The following is an 8,199-nucleotide window of genomic DNA, read 5'->3' on the forward strand; positions in this document are numbered from 1 at the left end:
GTTGAGAGGGAGAAAGAGAAAACAACAGCTAACTAACTGGCAATTAATTGCACGTAAAGCAACACCAACTAAAAAATTAAATCACATGTTTATTCATATAACCTATAACCTACTTGAAACCATACCCTCAACAACAAAGGACTCAACACTCTGCATTAAACCCCCATCTAATCTAGTCTCGATTTACACTTCTGTTACACCCATCTGTGCCCTAGGCAGTAAATTCTACTAACAACATCAGTCAGAATAAACAATGGTGTTTGAACGCCTGTTCATTGCTGCGGGTCATGTACTGAATAGCAGCTGATCAATACCGCCTAATGGGGTTACCAAAGCACTGACTTTTAGAGGTATGGGGGGCCAAGTGGAACGAAGAGACACCTATTCCACAAACATCTCCATGCCTAGTGCAGCCAGTGACACCTTGTAACCTGATACTGACCTCAGTGGGAGAGACCGTCTTCCATAGACCGAGGCTGTCCTTAAAGAGTGTCACTGCCTTTTTTTAAAGAGCGAGACCACCTTCCAATAACCAAAAATGTCTTGCAAAAGAATGAGACGTCCGCCCTAAAAGCAATATGCGAGGCTCATCGGACCCATACTGATGAGGGATTTGATCAATACATCCAAAATATTGGACCAAGAAAGGACAATTCTTCCAAACAGTCTTATGAGAAAAACACAGTAAATTGATGCAGTTAATCAAATGGGTCCTCGTATTTTTTCACTTTTTATTTTCTCTCTTAGAGATGATATGAGCCACATTTATTCACCAGGTAGCAGGCTGTGTCTCCCTCCCCCCCCCTATAAGAGGACATTGTAGTTATTTAAAGACCCCCTAAAGAGCTACAAAAGACAAGGCAATATCTCCACAATGCTACAGCTTGGAAGGATGCGGAGCGTGGCTAACAAAAAAAATAATAAGAAAAAGAGCTTATTAAAAACTGACACAGACCAAAATGGATTTTCTTTTAATCTAGTATCATACGTGGTTCTTTCCGTGGGGTGCATTTAACATTCCTGGTAGCTCTATTAATCCTGGGAAAGTGTAGATTTGTTGTTGGTTGTGAGACCATGTAGTTCGGAGGCCAATATCAATTTCTTCATAGATGGAATTATAGCGTACACACACCTATCCTAGAAGACTGAGGTCCAAGCCTATTCAATATTGATATGTTCCAGATGTGCTCCACCTACTGGTGATGGTGGGTCACTGCAGAACATCTGCTCACTGCAGACTTTTACCCTGTAGCTTTAAGGACACTCATTTTTTTTAGCCTTTGGTTCTCTCACCCCGAGGGGGGGGGGGGTTCACCCCTTCAAACTTTAATCCTGCTTTCTGCTGTATTAAGATGTGGCCACGTGCCACTTTACTCAGCTGGGTTTTTTTTTTTTTGGCCAGACTGTGTGTTAAAGAAATTAAACCTTTTTTTTTTTTCTCTCCCTTTGTTCCCTGGGAGTGACAGGCCATGTTACTCACCTTAAATTGGGTGTGTATTCTCAGCCGAACCCTCTGCACACTAACTGTTTTTTCAGCATCTTCTGCTCAAACCCTTCGTCCCCCCGGTCCCCACAGGCCACCAACAGGTCAGTTTTTCAGGATATCCCTGCTTCAGCACAGGTAGCTCGATCAGTGGCTAAGTCTTCGACTGACGCGGGGATATCCTGAAAACATGACCTGCTTGGTGCCCCGTGAGGCCTGGCGTTGCCCACCCCATGGCGTAGATCTAGGAGTGTTGCAGTCACAGAAAGGGTTAGCTCTGAGCACACGCAGAGACGCAGCGGAGGCTGCAGACGCAGCCCTTACGGGCAGATAATTGATATCATGTGGGGAATTATTGCTCTATGTTAACTCAATAACTCAAACCCTGCGGTTCTCTATATGAGGTCAGATAGCTTATTAACTTGCATCTAATTATTTGTGTAATTTATGGATGGCTCATCAATTTGCACCAAGGCATGATTTAAACAGCTGCTGGTCTTCTGTTCCTCTTTGGCTTCTGTTGCCTTGCCTGGGTTTTTAAATTGTGATGGTGGGTGGGTAGGGGGGTATAAGCTTTCATTGAACAATCATTCAGGGTCACGTACGAACATGCCACCAACGAGAAAAAAAGCCACTCGCATTTTTAGCTTTCGTGGTTTTTCCAGGCCACCTTGGGTTTTTGATCATTTCAACTCTGATGTTAAAGGGGCAATCTCTCCTAAGACCAAAGAGGAATGGGACATTTGGTGGCAGACGTTTCGCCGCCACTAACTGACCGCCGGCGTTCGGTCGCAGACGGACCCTCCGCCGATGGAACCGCAGCTTCTAAAGGTAAGTTTTACTGGGTAGGGGGTTATTTAAGGGGTTTTAGCAGTTAGAGTAGAAGGCTCTCTTTAGGGGTTTAAGTGGTTATGGTAGGGGTTTTTAGGGTAGCAGTTTTTAGGGTAAGGGCTTAGGGTTCAATCCTTACACTATAATCCCCTACTTTATTCTGTTCACCCTATATTTGTATATATTTTTTATAGCTTTAAAAAAAAGTGTTCCTATTATTTGTATGTAACTGCTGTCTTTAGTTGTGTGAAGCGCTTTGAGCCCTGTTGGGAGAACAGCGCTATATAAAAAAAGTTATTATTATTGTAACACACTTTACCAGGAAAACATACATTGAGAGTTACCCCTCGTATTCAAGTATGTTCAATTACCAGTCGTAAACAGCAGGAGTGGTCAACAGGTCAGGTTTTCAGGATATCCCTGCTTCAGCATAGGTGGCTCAGTCGTTGACTGCCACCTGTGCTGAAGCAGAGATCCTGAAAACCTGACCTGTTGATGGCCCTTGAGGACTGGAGTTGGCCACCACTGATATACTGCATTGTGTGAACCTCCAGCTGTTTTCTGTGTTGGACAAATATTGATTTAAAATCCTCCCCCTCCCCCCCCCCCCCCGTCACTGCTTTACGGAGACTAATAGCGGCGATCAACGCAATCCAGAATCCCTGCCGCTCTCTCTCGTTATTTAAGTGAAGGTTACCGCTTTGCGATACTTTCCAGGCCCCTTAGGCAGTGAAAGGTTTACATAAAGCCTGACCTGTTCTGTACACACAGATGCTGAACCTGAAAGACAAGAGCTTGAGATGAAGAAGATGCCGTGTGTGTGTGTGTGTTGCCTCGGGGGGGTACACAGCCCGTCAGTAAGTGCTACCTGCTGAGTCGGAGGTTTTCACATGCTTCCTGCCTGCTGTGCAGTTCTCCTGAGATGCTCCGGGCGCAATCACGGTTATTGGGGACACAAAAACCAAAGAGAGATATACGTCATTCATATTGCTGCGCTGCCATTTTTAGGGCAGTCCAAGAACAAAAAGCAGCATTTTCAGTGGTCATATATGTATGTGTGTAGATAGATGTGTAGGTAGATGTGTGTGTGTGTGCGTGCGTGCGTGTGTGCGACCCCTCTAATTTTAGCTCTCAGACGAACAACTATCGCTGAGGCTGGGGCCTGAGTCCCTTATTACTCACTGGGCCACGCGTTGCCTACTGTCAGACGGCAGGAATAATACAAGCACAGTATGTATGGGTAATTCACACAGTTTACTACACACTTATTAAACTCATTCACCTTGTGATCCTCAGCACGGGAGCACTACACACTGTACACACATACAGTACAACACAATCCCCAAATAGCGCTGTGCGGGTGTGAGTCAGTGTCAGTGGTGTAGCACCCACCCAATCCTGGCTATGTTGGCTTATGATGGTGCTGCCACACTGTGGGGGCTTGTGTTGTACTGATCCAGTCGCAGGTGCTTCGGTACTGTGGGAGCTTGTGTTGTACTGATCCAGTTGCAGGTGCTTCGGTACCACTGTGTCTTTATAGCCGGCGAGGGTCCCCTCCAGCGGCGCACGATCTCTTTCCCACATGTGACTGTCTGTAAACCAATTAATGACCCTGTCGCCAGCGACGTCGCTGAAAGTTAAATGATGACTTTCGCTAGTGGCGACGGGTGACGTCATCGGTCGCGTCGCCGGCACTGTAAGCGCGTTACTCTCTGCAGGCTCTAGGGGTCTCCCTCCCCACCTTTTTATACACTTAAACCATAATATTAATCCTGCGTCTAAACATAATATTGCAACACTCAGGGCCAGGTGCAGCCTACATGCCCAGGCCCTGATTGGTGGGTAGGAAGGTGCTGCCTACATGCCCAGGCCCTGATTGGTGGGTAGAACTCATAACAAGGACACAGGGAAAGGTCACAGACCAAGTTGCAACAATTCTCCTGCAAACATATTAACCCCTGATTCCTGAGGTGCTGGAACCAGGCAAAGACATACATATACAGGCGATCCTCTGTTATCTGACGCAATGCGTTACTCAAAATGGCGTCGGATAGCGAGGCGTCGTAAAGCGAATCACATTTTCCCATAGGAACAGTGTTTAAATCAAAGGTTCCGTTCCTGAAGTCTTTTTTAATAGTAAAATACACAAAATATTTCACGGAGTCAATAAGATATGCAGCACACACAGATTATGATGTAAACATTATTTTTATTGATTCCAGAACTGTATAATAAAACTATATTCTGTACAGTAATGTACATTATGAGCAAAAAAAAACCAAACATCAATTATTGGAGGAAGATGATTGGGGGGGGGGGGGGGTCTTCAACGGATAGCGGACTTCTTGGAGGTGATGTAGGTGGACTTGAAGGTTTGGGCCTCTTGAAGAAGCTCTTAAATGAAGTCTGGACACATCCTTTTCTGCCTGTAGATCTCTCTATAGCAGCTGATTAGGTTGGACACCCCGCGACTGACTGAAGAGCTGCGTTCAATGTTGGGGTCATTTTCCTCAATTATGGCCAGTGCGCTATCAATGTGCTTGAATGCCGCAGTCAACATTTTGGTTGACAAAGATTTACGTGGCAGTGCCACTTCAGCAGATTGGTGGGCCTCTTCTTCAGCAATTTTTTGCTGTTCTAATTGCATCAGGTCTTCATTGCCCAACTCGTTCGAATGTGAGACGAGCAACTCCTCAATATCCTCGGTTTCCACCTCCAAGTTGAGATCTCTGGCCATTTGCACAACAGTTTCTGTCACCTCTGCAACAGTCTCTGTAATGCCTTGGACATCTGGGACAAAATCAGGACACAAATTACGCCAAACTCCATTTAAATTGGATTGTTGGACCTCATTCCATGCCTCTCCGATGTTTCTCACTGCATGGAGAATGTTGTAACCCTTCCAAAATTCTTTCAAGGTTGGACCTCCTTCCACATCAGTTGCTCTGATGGCCTGGGCAAATGTTCGCCTAAGATAGTAGGCCTTGAAGGAAGCGATAACCCCCTGGTCCATCGGCTGTATCAATGAGGTGGTGTTGGGGGGCATGAACACCACCATAACGTTTGGATGATGGTCATCCAGGTACACGGGATGGCCAGGAGCATTGTCCAGGAGCAGCAATGCTTTAAAATCAAGGTTGTGCCTTGTGCTATATAATTGCACAGCTGGAATAAAATGATGTTGGAACCAGTCCTCAAAAAGGCTCCCTGTTACCCATGCCTTACGGTTGGACTTCCAAATCACTGGAAGTGTGCTCTTTGTATAACCCTTTAAAGCTGCAGTTCAGTCTTTTTTTTTTTTAATTTATTTATTTTTTTACTTCAATAGTTTCATGTGTGCAATCTCTAATTACCTAAAGAGCTGTATAGCTGCCAGTCAATTCGTTCTCCATGTATTGATAGGCGAAATTTGGTGACATAATTAGAGCTGGCATATGTTTATATTCTGCCTCTGTCACTCAGTGGAAGCTCATGAATATTCATGAGCACTCCTGCACTGACATGTGCTAGAGGGAGGGCAGGGCTGACAAAGGGGTGTGCCAGGGCTTGTGACAGGACATGAAGGGGCAGTGCCTTAGCAAATGGCTGTTAAAATAAAATACAAGAAAATTGGTCTTTAAAAGTTGTTTTTTTAAAAACAGAAAACGCTAAAAGTATTTTTTCTTACTACAGAACTGATTTATTAAAAAAACCACACATGCAGGATATTGACTGAACTGCAGCTTGATTGCCCTAGGGTTTTCTGCATGATAAACAAGCAAAGGTTTTAGCTTGCAATCACCTCCAGCATTTGATCCAAGCAGAAGAGTCAGCCTGTCCTTTGCAACTTTAAAACCAGGCATAGATTGTTCCTCTTTTTCTATGTAGCTTCTACTGGGCATTTTCTTCCAGTAGAGCCCAGTCTCGTCTGCATTGAATACTTGACGAGCGCAATAGCCACCATCCTCTATAATTTGGGCTAATGTAACAGGGAAGGTTTTAGCTGCCTCCTCATCAGCACTAGCAGCTTCACCGGTCACTTTAATGTTATGTAAGTTTGCCCTCTGTTTAAACCGCATAAACCAGCCCTTACTTGCAGTGAACGTTTCCTCAGTGGACCCTTCTCCATGCTGGTGCTTAATGTCCTCTTACAGACTCAAAGCCTTGGCCTGAATTAAGGCTAAACTAATGGGCGCATAACGCTGGGATTGATCTTCCATCCATATGATGAGGAGTTTTTCTACCTCAGCAATATGCCCAACACGTTGCCTTATTGTTGTACCTTGCATAGGAGCTGAGCCCCTAATCTGTTGCAAGATTCTTGCCTTACCTTTTATAATTGTCACAATAGTAGTGCGAGGTATATCCAAGGCACGTCCAATTTCTGTGTTCGTCTCTCCTTACTCAGAGCGCTTTATTATGTTTTGTTTGGTCTCTAAAGTCATAGATTTTCAATTCCTTTTTGGAGCAACAGCACTTTGCGTTTTGCTTTTATCAGAAATGGTTAAGGGCCTAAAATGCACCACTAAACCTTCACACAGACTGATCTGGATGATTTCCCTAACCTGCAGTCTTCTGATTGGGCAATTGTTGCAATTTTGTAAAGCATCGGATAAGCCGTTCAGGCGTCGGAAAAACAGCCATAGGGATGCATTGAATATTGTCGGATAAGCCATTCGTTGTAAAACCTCACACACAGGGGGCAGTGTGACAGTGTGTGAGCACGCACACACAGGGCAGTGTTAGTGTGTGAGCACGTACACACACGGGGCATTGTGACAGTGTGTGAGCACGTACACACACGGGGCATTGTGACAGTGTGTGAGCACGCACACATAGGGGGCAGTGTGACAGTGTGTGAGCACCTACACACGGGGAGAAGTGTGACAGTGTGTGAGCACGCACACACATTGGGGCAGTGTGACAGTGTGTGAGCACGCACACACAGGGGCAGTGTGACAGTGTGTAAGCTCACAAAAATGGGGCAGTGTGACAGTGTGTGACCTCAAACACACAGGGGGCAGTGTGACAGTGTGTGTGCACGCATGCGCACCCACACACACACTCTTACATATGTGTATATATACTTTTGCAGTAGAGATGCTTTGATGATTTGTCCCTTTCTCTTTAAGCATTTTTTTTTTACATTTAAAATACCAAACAGCCCTTGCAAAGCTCCAAACGGATGCAGGATCCCTGTGCTTTTCTTTTAATATGTTGTTTCCCCCCCCCCCCCCCCCTTTCTTTTTGATCAAGTACGTCTGGATGACTAAAGCTCACTATTTATAGATTTGTGTGTTTTCTAAAAGCAGTCAAAATACCTCCGAGAGATACGTTACAAAAATCTTCAAACCAGGCACCAGCTGTTTGTAATTTAGCTCGGCTACCAGGAGTAAAATAGCATTGTTTCGTTTGCTGCCTGCAGTATTACGGCTCCTTCAAGCATTTCTTCTGAACAGTGACACATCGGGTGTCATTTCCAAAATATTAGCAGGCTTCTTAATTACTGCATTGGTAAATGACCTCAAAAATAGTCATTTTGACTGTGCATTTATTAATGCCAATGTATCTCGACTTCAATGTTGTCCTGTCTGCGTTTCCCACAGGCAGTGTGCGGTTACGTGGAGCAGAAGCAGGCGATATCTGATACACAAACGGTAAGGTTAATTTGCAGCCGTGATTCTGTGGCACTGAGCACCGGGCTAAGTTAGGTTAACGTTCTGTTCCTACGCAATATGGTGAGATGATGTTACTGCATGGTTAACAATGTCAACTCCTATTTTCCAGAGTGGAAATTGACACACTGTTCCTCTTTATTTCATTCTATGCTTACTTTTTTTTGTCAGTTTCCTAACTTCAGTACTGGGAAGGGTAGGACTGGGACAGGTTAAACACGTCCTGCTGGA

General features: G+C 44.9%; 1 long non-coding RNA gene across 1 annotated transcript; it reads left to right on the forward strand.

Moving 5' to 3' along the window:
* The first annotated feature begins 2,201 nt into the window (after positions 1-2,201).
* LOC142464507 (uncharacterized) lies at positions 2,202-7,942 on the forward strand. The gene is made up of 3 exons (XR_012787672.1): positions 2,202-2,314; positions 3,086-3,171; positions 7,900-7,942. It is a non-coding gene; the product is annotated as an uncharacterized LOC142464507 (long non-coding RNA).
* The last annotated feature ends 257 nt before the right edge of the window (positions 7,943-8,199 follow it).

This window comes from Ascaphus truei, chromosome 13 (genome assembly GCF_040206685.1).
Source record: "Ascaphus truei isolate aAscTru1 chromosome 13, aAscTru1.hap1, whole genome shotgun sequence".
Classification (NCBI taxonomy): domain Eukaryota; kingdom Metazoa; phylum Chordata; class Amphibia; order Anura; family Ascaphidae; genus Ascaphus; species Ascaphus truei.